The following is a 20,149-nucleotide window of genomic DNA, read 5'->3' as shown; positions in this document are numbered from 1 at the left end:
AGGTATTAATTAAACCATCCATGAGAAACTCTTTCTGGCCCATGTTCCTGTGAAAACCACATTCTAGGAGAGGATCAAATGTATGAGTTGACAAACCTCATAGGTTATCAAAAAAAAAAAAAAAAAAAAAAAAAGCTACAAAAGGCTCCAGATGGTAAAGCAGTAAGAGTTCATCCCTTCATCCTTTCATGGCCTAGGATCTTTCTGGATCCAAGCCAAAGACATTCTGAAGCCTTCTGTTTTTCTTTGATTGTTTGTTTAAAATCAGCTTTTATGGTCAGAGGCCATTTTCTGTCTTCCAGGACAAATAGGGGTTTCTAACTACATGCAGGGCTGGAAAGAGCGGACGATGCGAATGGGGTTCAAATGTAACATGCATGGGCCACGTGATTATACAAGTCCTTTCTCCCCAGTGGACCTCAGTTCTCCTCTGTACAGTGAGGAGGTGGCATCAATGATCTCTGAAGAATCACCCGGTATCAACAGTCTGTCCCCCACCTTCGTCCTGTGTACAGGCTTGACATAATCTGACTTTGGCAGTAGGCAATAGAGTGGTGGTCCCCACGGCCCAGGCTCAGACTGGAGAGGTGAGCAAAGAGGAAATGACTTTTTATCTGTCTGCATCTCAGTGGTTTCTCTGTGTCATGGGGGAGACAGCAGAATCCAAGCCAGCATGGGTTTCCTGCCTGAGCTTCCCTGAAATGCTCTCATAAGGAGACCAATAATAAAGGCTGATCAAAATGAAGGAATTGACTTCTGTGTTCCCTCCAGAGGGTGGTGGCTCTCAGGCTCCCTCATCACGTGACCCTCTGTGGGATCCTGGGAATCTAATTCTTCAGAGGACACTGATCGGGGTGCAGACCTTACCACCCCCAAGAGTGGCAACTCTGCACTTTGTCTCTTTCTTGTCCTGCGGCTCTTGTCAGTCGAGGGGGCAATGCCCACCCTCAGCGAGTGGAGGCTGGCCCAGCTTCACATGGACTTCCAATCCTGAAACCACTGCCTTCTCTATCTATATCAGTTTCAGACCTGGCTTTGAGAATCTCCATGTTTCAAACAGAGCAGGAGGACTGCTGTCCAGAGAAGGAGAGAAAGCTCAGTCTGTTCTTAGCTCTCAGAGAATGAGTCCTTCAATAAATTGTCACACAGGAACTGAGCACTTACCTCATCCTAGTAACAGGAGAGTAACCTTTGAGTGCAAACTAGTAGTAGATATTGTAGGAAACCTTTACATTTTTTCTCTTTAATATTTACACCAACCTTATGAAGGAGGTACTAGTTGTATACACATTTTACAACTGGAGAAACAGAGGCTCAAAAAGCTTTCAGCATATACTAGTAAGTGAGATCACCAGGACTTGGCCCAGAAATGTATGAAAACGCAAGAGGCATGGCCTCTGCCTGGGAGAAAACACATCCTGTTGGGGAAACAGGACGTGGGCACTGACAGGCTTGGTCCTGTGCTGCTCCTTAGTGTCTTAATGCTTATGATAGATAAGAAATATACTGTAAAAAATGATCCAGTTATACATATATCTACATTCTTTTTCCCATATTATCTTCCATCATGTTCCATCAAAAGTGATTGGAGGAGTTCCTGTCTTGACGCAGTGGTTAACAAATCTGACTGGGAACCATGAGGTTGTGGGTTCAATCCCTGGCCTTACTCAGTGGGTTAAGGATCTGGTGTTGCTGTGAGCTGTGGTATAGGTCCACAGATGCAGCTCGGATCTGACGTTGCTGTGGCTCTGGCATAGGCCAGCAGCAACAGCTCTGATTAGACCCCTAGAACCTGGGAACCTCCATATGCCGTGGATGCAGCCCTAAAAAAAATTTTTAAAATTAAAAAAATTTTTAAAATTTTTAAAAAGTGATTGGATATGGTTCCCTGTGTTATACAGCAGGACCTCAGAAATTGACAGAACATTGTAAGTCAATTATATTAAAAAAAATTTTTAAAGCCAGAAAATTAAATTAAATTAAAAAAAAGAAATATACTATACAGATTCTGAGATATGAGAGTCAGCTCACTGTGGGGCTAGGGCAGTGAGGAAAGCTGAATGGGCTTCTGGCCAGGCTTTGCAGGATAGAGACAGATGCTCTAAGCACAGGGAGACCAGATTAGGCGAGAAAAATTGTGCTAGCAAAGGCCACCCAGCCAAGCCACTGAAGACCCTATTTCCCTCTAGTTATCCTAGATGAAGGATGCTGATTTGGCTCATGAAAAAGGAGTTAGGAAGAAAATACTGGATATTCCTTCTCATTCAGAGCTGAAGCTGGCCTGGAGAACTGGAGGCTATCTGTATAGAAGCACGTTCCAGGAAAGAGGACTAAGAAAGTGTCTTAATGATATATAGTAAGGCTCAAATTAAAATCCAGCTGGATATTCCTAGGTGAGAGCTCTTTAAACATTTTCTGTAAATGTCATTAATGATAGAAAATATAAAGACCACTCTTAGCATATTTACCTGTTTGGATTTTAAAAATCCATGCCATGCATGTGTAATTTTAAAATATATCCATATTTGTTTCCATTCTCTTTTTAAAATTAATTCCATAGATATTTGATGAGCCCCCTCTTCTGTGCTGGGAACTGTTCTGGGCACTGGGGGGAAAGAAGTGTATATATTATGGTCCCTATCCTTATAAAGTTCCATTCTGGAGTTTTATCCCACAGTTTGGTAGAAAGTGGTGGTTTCTTGAAGATGTAGTGCATCCAACCTAGACGTGTCTTGCTGCTGGGTTCCTGGGGATAGGCACACCCACACTGGAAGAGCAGTGCTCTAAGGAGACACTGGTAAGCCAAGGGAAGAGGAAGGACTTCCCTATTTTACTTGAAGGATGGTTTTGCTAAATCTAGGGCCGGATCTTCCAAAGCTGCTCATCAATAACAGAATTGAACTCTCCTCCTCACCTATTATCAACAACCCTTAGGAAGAACCAGAAGTCTATGCCTAAAGCCCCTCACTGTCATTATGCTGTGCCTCTCTTAGTCATCTCTGGCTGCCAATAACAGAAAATCCAACACTAAACAACTTGAACAGTAAGTACCACGTTATCATCTCAACTAAGAAGGGATGTGTGATGGGGTGGCTCCAAGGCAATGAATTCAATATCTCAACAAGCTTTATGAACCTGTATCCTTTTCCCTCTCTCCCCTGCCCCACTCAGCATGCTGGCTTTCCCCCTAGGCCAGCTCCTTCATAGCCTCAAGAAGGCAGAAGCAACCTTCACAGTCAAGCATCAGTAGAAGAGAGTACTGCTTGTTTTTTCTCTAATGCCTCTTGTTTGGCTGGTTTTTTTTTTTTTTTTTTTTTTTTTTTTACTTACAATGTAATGTTTTAGTTTCAGGTGTACAGCAAAGTGAATCAGTCATACATACATATATATAAATTATTTTTCCCCATATAGGTCATTACAAACTATTGAGGAGATTGTTCCTGTGCTATATAATAAGTCATTAATCACCTATTTTATACAGTTGTGTATATATATTATTCTCACCCTCTCAACTCTTCCCTCGCCCTCAATTGTTTCATATATGGTAACCATAAGATTGGTTTTTGAAATTGGTGAATTCGTTTCAGTTTATAATAAATTCTTTTGTATCCTTTTTTTAAAAACTAGATTCCATATTGTCAAAATAACTATACTACCCAAGGTAATCTACAGATTCAATGCAATCTCTATCAAGTAACCAATGACATGCTTCACAGAACTAGAACAAAAAAAATTTTAAATTTGTATGGAAACACAAAAGATCCCAAGTAGCCAAAGCAATATTGAAAAAGAAAAATGGAACCAGATGAAGCAGACTCCCTGACTTCAGTCTATACTACCAAGCTACAGTCATCAAAACAGTAAGGTACTGGCACAAAAGCCAAAATATAAATCAGTGGGTCAGGATAGAAAGCCCAGAAATAAACCCACATACCTATGGTCAACTAAATTATGGAAAAGGAGGCCAGAATATACAGTGGAGGAAAGATAATCTCTTCAATAAGTGGTACTGGGAAAACTGGACAGCTACATGCAAAATAAAGAAATTATAACATTCTCTAACACCATACACAAAAATAAACTCAAAATGAATTAAGGATCTAAATGTATGGCTGGTTGTTTTTTTTGAGCCAGAATCCCCCTCAGATCTCAGCCAGAACTGAGTCACGTAACTTCCCCTAAACCAGCCCCTGGCAAAGTGTGTGGAGTTACCATGATTGGCTGGGATTCTTCCCTATGCTATAAGAAGAATCTTGGATTAAACAGGGATCTGTAAACAAGGAAGAAGGGAGAAATACCTGCTGGTTGGGCAGCAAAGAGTATTTGACATCACAGCTTGCTCTCATATGCTGAATTCCAGCAGGGGTCTACCTGATGTTATGAGAAATGAAAGCTCCTATGTGTTGACTGCTTTCTACCTGACAAATACTGTCCTTGGCACAGTAAAAGCCCTTAACTCCACTTGACCCCAACCCGGAGTTTTCTTCAAATCCCCCTCATAATCTGAAATTATTTTGTCTGCTTATTTATTATTTTGCCACCCCAGTTAGAAGGCAACCTTCAGGAAGCCAGCCCTCATGTCTCTTCTGTTTACTGTTCCAACATTTAGCACAGTACATGGCATATCATTGCTTCTCAGTGAATATCTTTTAAGAAAGAAAAAAAAATGAATTCTTTACAAGGTATACCGTTCTCCTTACTCTTCTATAGCCATTCTTCCTCTACTGCATTTGGGGAAACTGGCTAACAGAGCTTAGGTAGTTTATCAAGGTCACCTGCAGATCACATGGCAAAATCAAACCTTAAACCTAATCTGTTAGATCCCAAGTCTTTGCTCAAAACCCCAGTGCCTGCTGTAAGCCCTGTCCACATGAATAGACAAACTTCGTTTAATGAATGTTCTTCCTTGGACAGCTGCAAACCCTTAGCCATTAATTGCAGCCATGCTCTCAGTCATCTCTGCTCCTCTTTTCCTGGTCTAGAACCTTCCTGATTTTTCTTTACAGAGCCTCCCCTCATGTATGCACATTTGCATCCAAAATTCAGTTCAGACCCCCTCCCATTACTGAAGTCACCATTCTCTGCCCCCTGCCTCCACTGTTCCATCCTCTGCCTCCAGCTTAAATATTCCACAGACCCAGATGCAATATCCCCTGGGAAAATGAGCATACTCACACGTGGGGAATACCCCTCTTCTTGGGAGGTAACACAGAATAATGTTTAAGACTGGAGGGTGAGACCATCTAAGTGCAAATACAACTCCTCCACTTGATGACTTCGTGATCTCGAGCAAGTTTCTTCACTTCTTTGAGCAGCAGGTGCCTCATCTGCAAAATGAGGATGATAATGGTATACACATCACAGGGTTGTTGTGAAGTCTGAGTGAATATGTGTAAAACATTTAACGCAAAGCCTGTAGTAAGTGCCATGTCAATTATCACTACTCATTTTTCTTCTTTTTCTAAGAGTGCCAGGCACCTAGAAGATCTTAAAGAAATTTTTGCTAAAATAAACTTGCCAATTCCATAGCTGCTTCCTCAATATGTGGTATCCCTTCCCTACTAGCCTGCAAATTCCAAGGACAGGCACTCCTAGTGTTTCCTCTTCCTTCTCTACCCTTTCAGAGTCTACCTTAGTAGGAAGAACTTGACAGGTACTTCATCCTAATAGAAAGGAACTAAACCAAAAAGGCCTTGGGCTTTGGGGAAAATTCTCATTAGAATTTCTTTTCTGCCTTTCCTTTCTCCTTTAATTGTACATCTCTTCCTTCTTTCTGAAATCAGATTAAGCCCCAAACTGGTAGTGTTTCAAGTCATTTTCTTAATGGGTATGAATTGACTGTAATCCTTTTGTTTCATGGCTACTGGAAGTTGGTCAGGCAGGTGACTGAGATGAAGATTTTAATCACTCCAAAAATACAGTATTGGCTTATAAAACATCAGTCTTCCACTGCACTGGAGAGTCATTTGTGATAACATTGTAGCTGAGGGGAAGAGCCCCAATAAACCTTAATTGGCCTTTGGCTGATTTCAGGAACTAGAGTTTCCTTGTAATTTGCTGCAAAATTCATACAGTTCTCTGAAATAAGATCAGTCATAGGACACTGTGGTGAAAGCATCATAGAAAATGGCTCAAGGCCAAATTGATGCACTGTAGATGCATTAAGGAAGCTGGTTACAGACCCAGTCTCCAAAGCGCTTGTCTTTGGGAGGACTCAATTTTTTCAGGACTTGACTTTTAAAGTCCATGGGAAGAGGTGCTCCCAACAAGATTTCACAGCTGCCCTTTGACCCACACTCAAGTGAGCCCAGAAAGAAGCACCGATGATGAGGAGGAACAGGAAGGCTGATTCACTTTGGGCAGGAGACTGTGTCTCCAAAACAATGAGTCTGGAATTGAAATTTAAAACATGAGAGCATTTCAGCTGAGGCCATCCCAAGTGGCACCTGGGCTCACACACCTACAGCAGACCTCATTAACTTAGAACAGGGATGGCAAATGGGTTTCATTTTGCATGACATTTCGGATCAATTATAGTGTCTGCTGGGTACACTGTGTTCAGAAGGATTTTCCTGCTGTGTTTCAGCTCAACCAGAAAGAATGCTGTGATCATTCAGCAATGTCTGCTGTGGTGGAGGTGAGGGAGTGAAATGCAGGTACCAAGGGCTGACCATCTGCAACTTAGAATACTAAGCTGGGATGGATTTCTGTCTGAAATGTCAAAATAGCTAGAAAACACTCTTGCATTATTTTCAATTATGACTTTCTACTGCAAGCAGTAACATAAATCATAAATATGAATATCCAAAATTAGAGCACTTATTTCAAAGTTTCTAATCAGTGGACTTTCCCATTCCTTGGTTTCTTCTCATGAGAGCCCTTTGCACAGGTTTGCCAGTGAGAGAACAGATGCTATGGTAAGGAAGGAGAGAAATCTAAACCCCAGCGCTGCTCACAACAAACTCTTCCCCAGGTAAGACCACCTTCAAGCAAACTGCATACATCCACCCCCTATTTCTGAAAGTGGGTTCAGGTAGACCCTAAAAAAATCCTGCTCATTCTCACCAATTCTTAGAAGAATCAGCTGGTGAGTAACTTAGCTGTTTTCTGGAGCTTGAAATCACTGATGCAGAACAGTCCAAGGAATCCTGAGGGGATGTGGAGGAGAGATCATGTCACCAAAGGCAACTCAGGCTCCCCACTGACACTGCCTCAGTGTTGGCTCCGACAGCATGTGGCAGATCCACCCCTCCAGTCCTGTTCTCAGTGGCAGCTCAAGAGAGGGCTGGGGAAAGTGTCCCTTTCCTAAGAGAAGTCAACAGACAAGAGGGGATCCTCCATCTAATGGAAAACGCACCACTGATTCAGGAGAGGGGAAGATGTCCCTCTGCATCAGAACCTGAAGCACTGAAGACAGATGTTAACCCTGCAATAAAGAAGGACAGAGATTTCTAAAGACATTTCACTCTTTTCGACGCCTAACCTTGCAGGTTTCAATGGAAGTCTTAAATGTTAGATGAGTTTTCCATGAAATAGCTGCCAGCAGTTCCACATTCTGGCTGACCAGCTCCCCTTTCTAAATGATGGAAGCAAGTTAAAAGAACCCAACTAACACCCATGAGGATGTGGGTTCGATTCCTGGCCTTGTTCAGTGGGTTAAGGATCCAGCACTGCCGTGAGCTGTGGTGTAGGTTGCAGATGTGGATTGGATCCTGCGTTGCTGAGGCTTTGGTACAGGCAATGGCTATAGATCCAGTTGGACCCCTAGCCTAGGAACCTCTATATGCCACAGGTCGAGCCCTAAAAAGACAAAAAGGGGGAAAAAAAAAGGACCTCTTTAAGCCTCACCAAGAAAGACACTTGGAAAAACTCTTCAGAGTTTGGGTAGATCTCAGCTCAGAAAATCATTATTATCCTCCTTTTTCCTACCCCACTCTGACATCAACTGCTGCTGAATCATTCCTGATTTCCAGTAAACTTCTTGATGAAAATCTGAACAATTATTCTATTTTACCTTCTCATGAAGTAGAAAATTCCCAAAGGGGGGGAAGAAAAGGACTACAGTTGGAAATTAAGTTAAACTCAATTAATTCATATAAATGCACTGGGTCGCTTTGGTATTGTAATTAATTATTGGTTTTTAGAGTAGAGTTTGTCCCCTGTAGACTGTCCCAGGATGTGTGATGTGAACGTGCTCTAAACCAGCTGGAAGCCTGTCTTCCAGGGCACTGGCAGATGGATTGTAAGCTCTTCAAGGACAGAAACAAGGCTGATACTGCTCTGTTGGATAAACACGTGTTCACGTGACAAATTAGCATCCACCACCGTTGTATACCAGCATAGCCATGGTACCTAAAAGTGAGCCAGAGACAATGCCTACTTTCATGGATCATACGCTCTAGTTGGTGGAGGCATCACCCAGTCAGTGAACATGTTCCTTTAAAGTGGTAACAGATGCTGTAAAGAAATAAAATACAAAACTGAAAAGCAATGAGAGAGGAAGATACTGGAGAGCTGAGAACTAAGTGATGAGGAATCAACTGTCATTCCGCCTAGGGAATGGAGAGTGCAATGCTGCCAGAGGTGGAGACTCTCGGCATGCTCTTAAAACATAAGGCAGATCAGTCTAATGGAACCTGGTAGCAAGAGGGAGAAGAAGTGAGAGGGGACCGGTGGAGTAGAAAGAGGCAAGACCATGGTATAGAGTCTGGGTTTTCTTCTAAGCCCCATAAGAGGCCTTTGGAAGGCTTTAAATGAGATAATGACATGGTCTGACAAAAGATGACTCTGGCTTCTATTTGGGAAATGGATTCGAGAAGGTAAGAAAGGATGCATCTTATAGGTACATTCTCATTCTAAACCTGGGGTGGGTGGGTAGGTGAAGAAGTGCTGAATGAGAGTAAACTGTCAAGAAATAAGCAGGTTGTGTTAAGTGGGTAAAAGACAAGCTGCTATTTAAACAAACAAACAAAATCCCACAATATAGTAGTTCAGAACAGATATAAGTTTTTCTCTCTCTCATGTAAGTTCACAGCTGAGCAGTCTAGGGTTTGCAAGATGGCCCTTGCCCTACAAAATTTTCGAAGACACAAAATACTGGATTGACCCAGCCCTGCCCTATCCTTTGACTCCCATCTCTGGATCCCAGGCAAACGCGATAGTTTCACCATTTCCCAGCCATGAAGAAGAGCAGTGGGAGAACTCGAGAAAGTGGTGTGCTGCTCAGTGTTTAAGGACTGGCTCTCTTGATGGGGAAAAACCATGATATAGAGTATTTGCTGATTTCCATGTAAAGACTTTTACCCTGGTTGATCCAAAACTATAAACTTGACCTCACTGAATTCAGAGTTGAAAAGAGATGCATACAGTGGAGTCACACAGGTCCTGATGATGGCACACCACTGGCCCAGGGCAAAAGCTTCTTCTCTGAGCTAATCTTGCACAGAACCATGGCAAATATCACACCCCCAAGAACATTAGACTATAGTGTTTGGGGAAGCCAAACAATGATTAGCACAGAAGGGTTCAAAACTTTCTTAAAACTCACAGAAGAATTTTTAAATGATAGAGCACGGGGGATTTTTACGGCAGCACACTCATTCTAAATGATACTATAATGGTGGATATGCCATACATTTGTCAAAAACCCATAGAATGTACAGCATAAAGAGTGAATCTTAATATACTGACTTTAGGCAATAATAATATATCAATATTGGCTCATCAATTATAACAAATGTGCCACATATATGCATATGTTAATAGGGGAAGTTGTGAGGAGGGGTATGAGGGAGTATATTGGAACTCTGCACTTTGCACTCAATTTTTCTGTAAACCTAAAACTGCTCAAAAATTGTGTATTAATTTAAAAATTATAGAGAGGAGTTCCCGTTGTGGCTCAGCAGGTAAGAACCCAACTATTATCCATGAGGATATGGGTTCAATTCCTGGCCTCACTTAGTGGTTTAAGGATCTTGCATTGCTCTGAGTTGCAGCATAGGTCTCAGAGGGGGCTCTGATCCCACATTGCTGTGGCTGTAGTGTAGGCCAGCAGCTACAGCTCTGATTTGCCCCCTAGCCTGGGAACTTCCACATGCTGCAGGTGTGGCCCTAAAAAAATAAATAAAACAAAATAAAAATAAAAATTATAGAGAATCACCATGCATATGTATGTAAATGTGAATGTATATACATGGGTATGTGTGTGTCTGTGTGTGCATGCGTTATGTGTGTATGCTTATGCATGTTTGTATATGTTTGTGTGTGTACATACATCTGTGATGGGAGACACTGCACTCCACAGATGAAATGGCAGGAGACCTAACTGACTCAGTGCCCCACCCCTGCACCTAAGGCCCAGCAGAGTAAGACCAAGGCAATCCCAGGAGGAAAAGCCCCTTATTTCCTCAGTTGGCACACGGCCCCCTTCACTAATTTGGAGCTTATTAATGTGGGCCTGCCTGAAACTGCACTGTCACTGATTGGAGATACTTCCAATAGGAAGAATTATATATCAGGGTCTCCCTGTTCTTCCTCTCTTTGTTTTTCTCATTTCTGCAATATTATTGGAAATAACCACCCATGTGTGTTCTCTCTTGGAGTGTGGGGGCGGGAGGTAGGAAGGACACCAAGATGGACCAGGAGAGGAGTCACTACCTACCTCTCCCTGCCCCTACCCTCAAACAACTGCAAAGGATAATGGGTATCACATCCCCAAATATCCACTTTCCTTGCCATCATATTACAGTAGGCTTAATGATGCCCACATGGAGATGACAAAGCCCTAATCCTCAGAACCTGTGACTATGTTTCTCAGATGGCAAGAGGGACTCTGCAGATGGGATTAAGCCTCCTGAGACAAGAGATTATTGGGGGTTATCCAGGTGGACTCAGTGTAACCACCAGTCCTTACAAAACAAAGAGCAATTAATGAGGGAAGCAAAAAGGACACAGAGAGAGATATTAGAAAGTGCTATGCTGCTGGCTTGGAAGGTGGAGGATGAGTCCTAAGCCAAGAGATGCAGGTGGCCTCTGAAAGAGAAAAGGCAAAGAATCTGATTCTCCCCTAGCGCCTCCAGAAGGAATGCAGCTCTCTGGACCCCTTTTAGGACTTCTGACCTCCAGAATGGTAAGAGAATACATTTGTGTTTTTCAAAGCCACTAAGTTTGTGATCATTTGTGGCAGCAATCTGTGACACAATAGAAACTAATACATGTAATCTTCTTCCTGGGAATCTGCTCCCTCTCACTAGCCAGGGGTCCCTTCTCCTGCTTATGATTTTCTTTTAGCACCTGTCTTAAATCTGTAGTTCCTGGGCTAAACCCAAACAGAACACACACCACCATCTTGCCTCTCTGCTCTTAGTGTCTGACACAATTGTTCCTGGAATATGAGGATAACAACAAGCATTTGTTGAATAAATGAATGAATGAATGCATGAACAAATTTTGTTTTCCAAATTCATTCCATGCTTTAAAGGATTTCTTGGGAATTTTTGCTCTGCAGTTGTGCTATTTGCTTTAATTTACTCTCTATCCCATAAGAAACCACCCACTCACCTGTAAGTACACATGAATTTTCTTGTTTTTGACTTGGCTCTGTGGTCTAAGCTCTTTAGGGGGCTCCAGTTCCCAGGACTTCCTGCTGGTAAATGGATATCTTAACTTCTTTTTATGTGGGGGCATCAATCTAAACTAGAATCAGATGGGAAGCTTTGCAGAGCCCAAAATATACAGCTCTGAGTTGGGGTCAAAAAGAGACAGTAACTGTATCTGGGACAGCACGATGGTTAGCATGTGTAACTAATAAAGAAAACCTGGGAGCTGGTCTTTACACGGGCTCGTTGGCTTCATAAAGAGGAAAACTGCTCCAAAGTCGCAGATTGTACCCCTAACCTAGCCATCCATCTGAGATGTTCAATGACCTAGGTCACAAGGGGACTAGGCAACAAATTACAAGCAGATGACGTCCTAAAATGTAAAAACAACTCAAAGGATGTTTTCTTCTGAGGGCAGGTCAGAGAGTCTAAGAGTATACAAAAGTGCACTACAAAGAAAGCTAGAGACCAACAGTTCAACGTCTCTTTAGGGCTGGGCCAGTTTCTTTTCCTCTTAAGAGGACATAAACAGCCCATGATAGCTGGGTCAGGTCATGGCAGCCCAAGTACAACAAGGAGGCACACTTACTTTTAACTCTGGTTGGGTCAGAATGCAGTGAGTTAATGATATATGATCACATCAACTTTCAAGATTTAAATATTGAATAATTTCATTTCTTTGGTCCAAAATAGTTGAACTCATTCAACCAAGAAAAAACACACACACAGAGACACACACACACACACAGAGTTGGGAAAATGCCTGCTCCCCTGAGGTAACAGCGGCTTGTGGTAAAAATGAGCACGTCTCACCTTCTTCCCTCTTTGATTCCTTTCCATGAAGCTGGGAAATGCCAAGTGTCAAATATCTCCAGTCCCTCAAGCCCACAAGATGGAGCTTTTATTTCTCAGAAAGAACACTGAACAGGGTTCTTCAGAGAAGTCACCACTTAAATGTCCCAAGTTGATTTGTCTTCCCATAGAAGCAAAGAAGGAGGAGGAAGTTACCAATTAAACTGAACCCTCAGGCACAGACATCTCATTACAGGCATATGTTGAGTGCAAAGGACCACCTCTAAGGTGCTAGACCTCATCTCGATCCAGCAATGGTCCACCTCTTAGAACAACCCTCAGGCTAGCGACAGACGTTATTTCAGTTGTTCCAATTGAGACCCCTCTGCTGGTAACTGGCATTTGGCATTTTCTGTAGGGGTTCATTTAAAACTTGTTCTCCACAGTCATAAGGCAGGAAAATTTACATCAGTTTAAAGACAAGGAAGTGCCCCAAGCTCATGCATCTCAAAGGAGGATTGGCAGAGTCCACTTGATATGAAGAAAGGCACTTGTGGCTTTATAATTTTGTTATGTTTTCTAAAGGCAAGCCTCCTCGCATAATGACATTCTCATGGTGTTCAACTTCAGGCTTAAACTACAGCCCATGAAATTACTGGGAAACAGTTTATAGAAAAAGAAATACAGTAAGTTAAAAACATATGGAAAAAATATGATTCCACTTGTAACCAAAAATGTTTAAGCTTATACGACAATGAGAAACTATTCTTGTCTATAAGATACCTAAGTATAAGATAGAAATATAAGATATATCATGTATGTATCAGAGATGCTGAAGTTGGAATGTAATAACATTCTCATAGTGCTCTAGAGTGTCAATTGGTTAGACTATTTGAGATGGGAAAAAGTCATTTATATTAAGAACCTTAAAAAAAAAAAAACCTTTTGACTAGTAATACCACTTCTGATAAAGTAGTTGAAGGAAATTATTCAACATTTAATGCACAAAAATTTTCAAAGCAGTGTTATTCATAGCATCAAAACAATCAAAATAATAATAAGGAACACTCCAGTCCCTAGTTAACTATGACACACCTACATGATGGAATAGTATGCAGTCCTTTAAAATAATACATAAACACCATCTTAAGGTGTCTGAAAACATTGTAAGATATAAATATGGTCATGTTCAACTTAATGAAAAGGATAAAATTGTATATATTGTATGCTTACAACTTCTGGGGGAAAAGAATTGTGATTTATAGTGTAAGCAAACGAAAATGCAATTGGATGGTAAGATTGTGGAAGATGTATGTTTTTATTATTATCTTGCATCTTCCCACATTCACAATAAACACATGCTATTTTTATAACCAGAAAATGTAAATAAAAATAAACTATATGCTTTAAAACATACATAAAAATAAAAGTGCAGGAAAGATGTGGCCCATTTTTACCTCTACTTTAAGGAAGATAAACTATAGGAAAACCTACATCATGTTTTAATCCATATGCAAATAAAACTCTAGTTTTTCTATGCAGATATTCATAAACATGGAGAGCCTGGCAGCTGAAACCAGCACTTTGATGTATGCCAATGCACGCAGAGCTATTAGAAAGAGGATTTGTGATAATCCTGTTGACACAACCCAGACATTCTTACCTATTCCAAAGCTCAACTGGAGCACAAAAATATCGTAGAAAGACAAACACCATGGGGTAATTTAGTAATTAAGGGAATCGAGGTGAACCGATCAGAGTAAAGTCTCATTTATCTCCGTTTCCAAAGTTTCAATAATAGACTTCTTTGGAGGGTAAGAGAGAATAAAGAACTGCAGGCTAATATTTGTGTTGAGAAGCACTTAGGTACAGGAAATGTCTCTGTTGCCATTTTGGAAAGGTTAAGGCAATGAGGTGCTACACTAAAAGGCTTTGGAATCCCACTGAGTCGTATGTCTCACGGGACACATGGAATGATCCCCCGCAGCACTACTGAGATGGGTCCCCCGGTTCAGGAGCTTTGCTTATACCCAACCCCAAATAATTCTGCCCAATTGGAAAATCCAGTTTAGAAGGTTTGTTTGCAAGAGGCACCTCTGACCTCCCTGCAAGTGGACTGACCCGTTGAATCTGCTTTGACTTGAGATTTCTAATCATATATTTTATGATAAAATACTCAGGCCAATAGAATATATTTTAGAAAGCTGCTAATGAAAAATATTTATAAAGTAGTATTTTGTTTTAAAAGTCCAATAAACAAGTAATGTTATGAATGACACTAGGCATGGAGAAGTAGAAGTGGGTTTCAGCACTAAATTTGCATACATCATAAGCCCATCACTTTTCCTGAGACTATGTTTGCATCTGCCCCTATCTGCACAAGGGGCAGATAGGCAGGGCAGGTGGGAGTGGATGCAAGCGGGATTAGCTGAGTTTTGAGACCCATTGCAGGTTTAACACTTGCTGACCCAAAGAAGACAGGAAATCTTCCTTGGGGAGAAGTGTCTCACAAAGGAAGAGATTATACAAAACTAAACCACTGGCCCCACCAGCATTGTCCACATCAGTGATTCTCGAGGTTGATGATGTCACATAGTACCATCTGGATGCTATGCTTTAAACCACATCCAGCACTCAACTGTCTAATGCAAAGCACTGTCCTAGGAAACAGGAATCAACTGCTCTGTCTCCCAGCAAACCTCAAAACTCCACATCACTCAAGGAACCACCCCTGAGCTCGTGCTGTTGGGGGGTCGGGCTGGCAGCACACTGATGGCCTCATTTCACACTCAATCTTGGATGCCCACTCCTTCCTTGGGCAGAGAACCAAGCTGTTACCAGGGGAAGATCAGGCCCTGCCTTCCACATCAGCCTGCTGCTGCACTTAGAAATCCTGCCTTGTGCTTAAAAGTCTGGCTGGTTTCCAGGCCTTTTCCCAACTCAGGGAAAATGCACTTTGAACGAAGCCCCAGGGTGACAGAGAAAATCAATTGATTCATCAGATCAGCTATGTTCCCAAGCTATAGTGGTTGATCGATATTTTGACTTTCATCCCTGGCTACATGTCACTAAAAAAGCAAGTCACTAAAATTTGGAGGAAGCAATATTTAGTAACTTGAAATCTAGTCCCAGCTCTGTCCCACACTTGCTAAACGGATCCAAATGAACCACTCATTTCTCCAGACCTTGGTTTTCTTTTCTTTTCTAGAGATTGTTTGAGTCTGTTCAGGAAGATTTTTGCTGCTTTGTTTTGCTTTGCTTTGTTTTAATCCAGCTTCAGGGCTAATGTAAACACCGTGAAATTAGGTGTCAAATATAGGAGCTGTGTGCTTTTTTCTAGCAGAGGATCCACAGCTCTCATGGAAGTCCCAAAGGGATCCATAATCCAAAAGTCAATTAAAAGCCACTTTTTTAAGCAGATCCAAAATTTGTACACAGGAGGGGCTTGGTGGTGGCATGCTGGTTGGCAAACAGTTGTCTGGAAGCTGTGTTTGCACAGCAAGCACAATCATGCTACTCACAGCACATAATACAGATCAATCAGAAAGGCTACATTGTCTAAAGAGGAAATGCTTTGTCCACAGGGCTGCTGTTATTTTCTCACAAATATAATTATTACTATTGAGGAAGAATTTGGAGATAAAGGAGGGGCCAAAGCATTCCCATGTCACCTCTTGGGTCCATCATTGTCTCCAGGGTCTCAAAATGCTCCATCGTTTCCATTTGAGATTGTAAGATATAGAGAAAACCCAAAGAATGAATCGCTTCTTCACAGAAGGCAAGCCCAGGAAACCAGAGAGGCATGAAGGGATAGGGGGATGCTGCCAGCAAAGCCAAAGGACCAGGCTGATGGGCACCTTAACTGAATCTGGCCCATTTCATAACTGTCTCCTTAAAATCTCCTTCTTACCTCTTCACCTTGTGTCAATCTCACTTTTTAAAAACAGTGCAGTAACTTTTCCAGCCTACTCTACTGGGGTGGTGGTAAGGATAAGACACTGAAAGAATTAAGAAGGATGGTAACAAACTTTGCCAGAGAGGAAAGTTTGAATACATTCACATAATCACGATGTTCTACCTGATGCCAGTCCCCACTTCAGCCTTGGAAATCAACTCTCCTGGAGGTGTTAACATCATTACCCCACAGGAATAATCCACAGAACAACACACAAAAGCCAGAGAATGTTATTTCCAAACCTCTGTTGGATGACGTGCAAAGCAGCATTGAGTGAGCTGATGGCACATCATTAAATAAAAGATCATGTTTCCCATAAGCTTCCCTGGAGAACTGTAATAATTAAGGAAACTTAGCTGAGGAGGGCAATTCTTTCCTAGAAAGCAGAAATATGCCAAAGACTACCTTTAAAGCTCTCATGGACCATTGTTCAGTCATCACGACCTCCTCGGGAGGTTTCCCAAGCGCTCACATGGTATCATTACATGACAAACACATGGAAATTTGTCATGTTTTTCAAAAGTCCAAATATAGGGAATGGCTATTCAAGATGGTTTTAGGATGATTAAGATTGGGAAATTGGTGACCTCCCAGTGACCACCATGAAAACAGGACCACCACCACAGCTACCAGGCATTCAGTGAAACACAACACTGGAAAGAATTTAAATGCCCAATGTTAGAAATATAGTAGTAAATTATGATGTGTCCATAAAGTGAGTATGACGCTGTTAAGGAAAATTGTGCTCATGAAGAATATTTAAGGAAATGAGGAGAAGGCTTATGAGGCACTAAATGAATAAATCAGGATTATAAAATACATATAAGTAAAGCATGATCCCAGGTATGTTTAAAAAATTATACTCTCCCTAATACCACTTTTATTGTATCTAGCCTCTTTCTGTACCCATGACCTTCATTTTCTTCCTTACAACTCTGTTTAAAAAGATAAACAACTTAAAGATAAATATCATGGTGTTATTCTGGTTAAGAAAGAACTTTTAGATACATACACCCCTATGTTCATAGCAGCACTATTTACAATAGCCAAGACAGGAAGCAACTTAAGCATCCATTGATAGATGCTGAATAAAGAAGATGTGGTGCATATATATGTGTGTGTGTGTGTGTGTGTGTGTGTGTGTGTGTGTGTGTGTGTGTGTGTATGTATATATGTGTGTATATATATATTCATATATATATAAATATTACTCAGCCATAAAAGCAAATGAAATACCATTTGCAGCAACATGGATGGACCCAGAAATTAGCATATTAAGTAAAATAAGTTATAAAGACAAATACCATATGATATAACTTATACGTAGAATCTAAAATATAGCACAAATGAACTTATTTACAAAACAGAAACAAACTCTCACACACAGAGAACAGACTTGTAGTTGTGGGGGAGGGATGGATTGGGAACTTAGGGTTAGCAGATACACGCTATTATGTACAGGATGGGGAAACAACAAGGTCCTACTGTACAGCACAGGGAACTCTATTCAGTATCCTGTAATGAACCATAATGGAAGAGAATATGAAAAAGAATGTACATATATTATATATATATATATATATATACACACACATATATGTATGTGTGTTGTGTGTATAATTGAATCACTTTGCTGAATAGAAGAAATTAACATTGTAAATCGATGATCAATAAATTTTTTAAAAGTTTACATTTAACTTTTAGATGTAAATACCTAGAAATGGATTTCTCCCTAAAATTGGAAGGATATATGTCTCTTTTCACTTATCTGCTGCATCTGATGACCTTCAGCGAAGGGATATTGGGTCTCCTGCTCACAGGAACCTTAAACGCCTCTCCCTGTTTCTTCCTCCAGCTGCTCTGAGTCTTAAGACAGAACAGAGCAAAGCACAACAGCCCTTGCTCTGTTCCTAGCCACTGAACTTTGGCACAGTCAAGGGGACCCAGAGTTGACCCACTCATGGGCCTCCTAATGGGCCCTGAGGTGGAACACCCTCTGCTGTTGGCACTTGGAAGCCAGTCTGAAGCAGTAACACATGCAATGGATCTGAGAAGGCGAGTTGTAAGAAAGAAAAAGGTGATACAAATGGGAGTATCCACATGTTACAGAGATATGCAAGAGATGGTGGGTCTTCTGTTTTAGTTAGGCAGTCAGACAGTTGGATGTTACTCTAAGCATCTCAGACTTTACTCAGAGATGCATCTGCTTTGGTAGAGAGTCAGCCCTGCTGGGATACTCAGTCACCTCTGGTACTGTGCAGAACCTCACAATCCCACAAATACCCCTAAGATGGGAAGCCACTTTCCAACTGGCCCTAGTGATTCCTGAAGTATGTTCCTCATTGACATTTTGTGTTATCATCCAAGCAATATTTACCAGTTGGTAAACATTATAGCATGGGCCATGTCTTGCTCCTATGCCTGGTGACACAGTGGTAAGTAAGAGACAGTAAATGCTTGCCTTTGCAGAGCCCCATCCTAGGGAGAAATATGGTGCACAGCTACGTAAACAATCCAATGCAGGAGATGATTTTAGATGGCCCAATGTGTCACAAAGGAAATGAGGAAGAGCAAGAGGTGACTGGAGATGGTCAGGAAGGCCTCTTGGAGGAGATACCTTGTGAGTAGAAATCTGAGATGTGTCTCCTTCCTGACTTGCACAAAGTAGGAATGATAGCCCCTACCGAGTTAATCCTCTCTAGTCTGTTCTGTTTGTCTGCAATTCCATTTTCAACAAGCATTGACTGCAGACTTATTGTAGACTATTTTTAGGGTGGGAGTGCTCCCATGACATTCTGTGCTCCTAAGGCACATAATGTGGACAAGCATTACTTATTACACTGCACAGGATTTCCCTTTTTAAAGTTCATCTTCCCAGCTAGCCTAGGGTCAACATGCCAATCTATGGACACACAGAAAGCAGCAGAAGGGCTCTCTGAAGAAATCTGCAAAGACTTCTCAGAGACAGAGGGATATTTGCACAGGATTGTGAAGGAACAGTTAGAATTCTACAGCCAAAAAGAGCAGAGCATTCTGACAAAGTAAATAGCTTAATTCACATGACTTGAATCCATGGATTATTTCTGAGGGAATGAAGAGGTTGCCACACAAAACGGAGGTAGGAAGACAACCTGAGTTCCAACCACCAGGAGACCTGGATGCTTCCCTAAGTCATTGAGAGTTGAACTAGTTGGCCATAAGGGACTATGGGAGAATGCTAAACTGGGGTGTGGCATGACCAGATAATTGCATTAGAAAGATCCTTGTGAGTGTCAGTTGGAGAGAGAGAGAATCTAACCAATCCAGGGAATAGGAGTGAGGTCTGACTGTCTCTCTGCCAGACAACATTGAACATTCCCAGCCTAAATGACCTTACCTGATTGAGCTGCTTGATGGATTATATAAAAGACAAAAGGCAGATGTGCCAGCAAGATGGCTAAATCATGATCATCAGGGTTTATTTCCAGGAAAGCCTTCTTCACAATCAACATACACTCATCCATGTCATCATTCATCTCTTTTTCAGCAAACTGCACTGAACATTACCTGCTATCCAGGGGTAGGATTTCACAATGGGGATCTGGCGCATCAAACTTGGCCCTGCATGGACTCAAGGAGCCTTTGGTCTTGAGAAGGAGGCTAGGTCCTAAATAGATAATGATCTTGTTGTGACTTCTGTGAAGGAAAACAGGAAGATGGCCAGTCCTGTCCAGGGAGAATCTTCCTAGAGAAGGTGATGTCTGAGCAGGAGGTGATGAAAGGGAACTAGCCAGCTGAGAAGCAGGAAGGATGCTTCAGGCAGAGA

At 41.6% G+C, this 20,149-nt stretch overlaps 1 long non-coding RNA gene across 1 annotated transcript in view; it reads right to left on the bottom strand.

Annotated features, from left to right (window-relative positions):
• Positions 1-20,149, bottom strand: part of LOC110256739 (uncharacterized) — a 142,751-nt gene that overhangs the window by 32,077 nt on the left and 90,525 nt on the right. Inside the window, exon 3 of the long non-coding RNA XR_014826221.1 lies at positions 5,176-5,327. This is a non-coding gene — a long non-coding RNA (uncharacterized LOC110256739). The remainder of the gene's footprint in view (positions 1-5,175; positions 5,328-20,149) is intronic.

This window comes from Sus scrofa, chromosome 14, assembly GCF_054392235.1.
Source record: "Sus scrofa isolate SSC_HxYL_T2T_F1_AM1 chromosome 14, Sscrofa_HxYL_maternal_Yorkshire_Landrace_v2.0, whole genome shotgun sequence".
Taxonomy (NCBI): domain Eukaryota; kingdom Metazoa; phylum Chordata; class Mammalia; order Artiodactyla; family Suidae; genus Sus; species Sus scrofa.
Note: the sequence above shows the minus strand (reverse complement) of the source record. Positions and strands in the feature narration are given on the sequence as shown.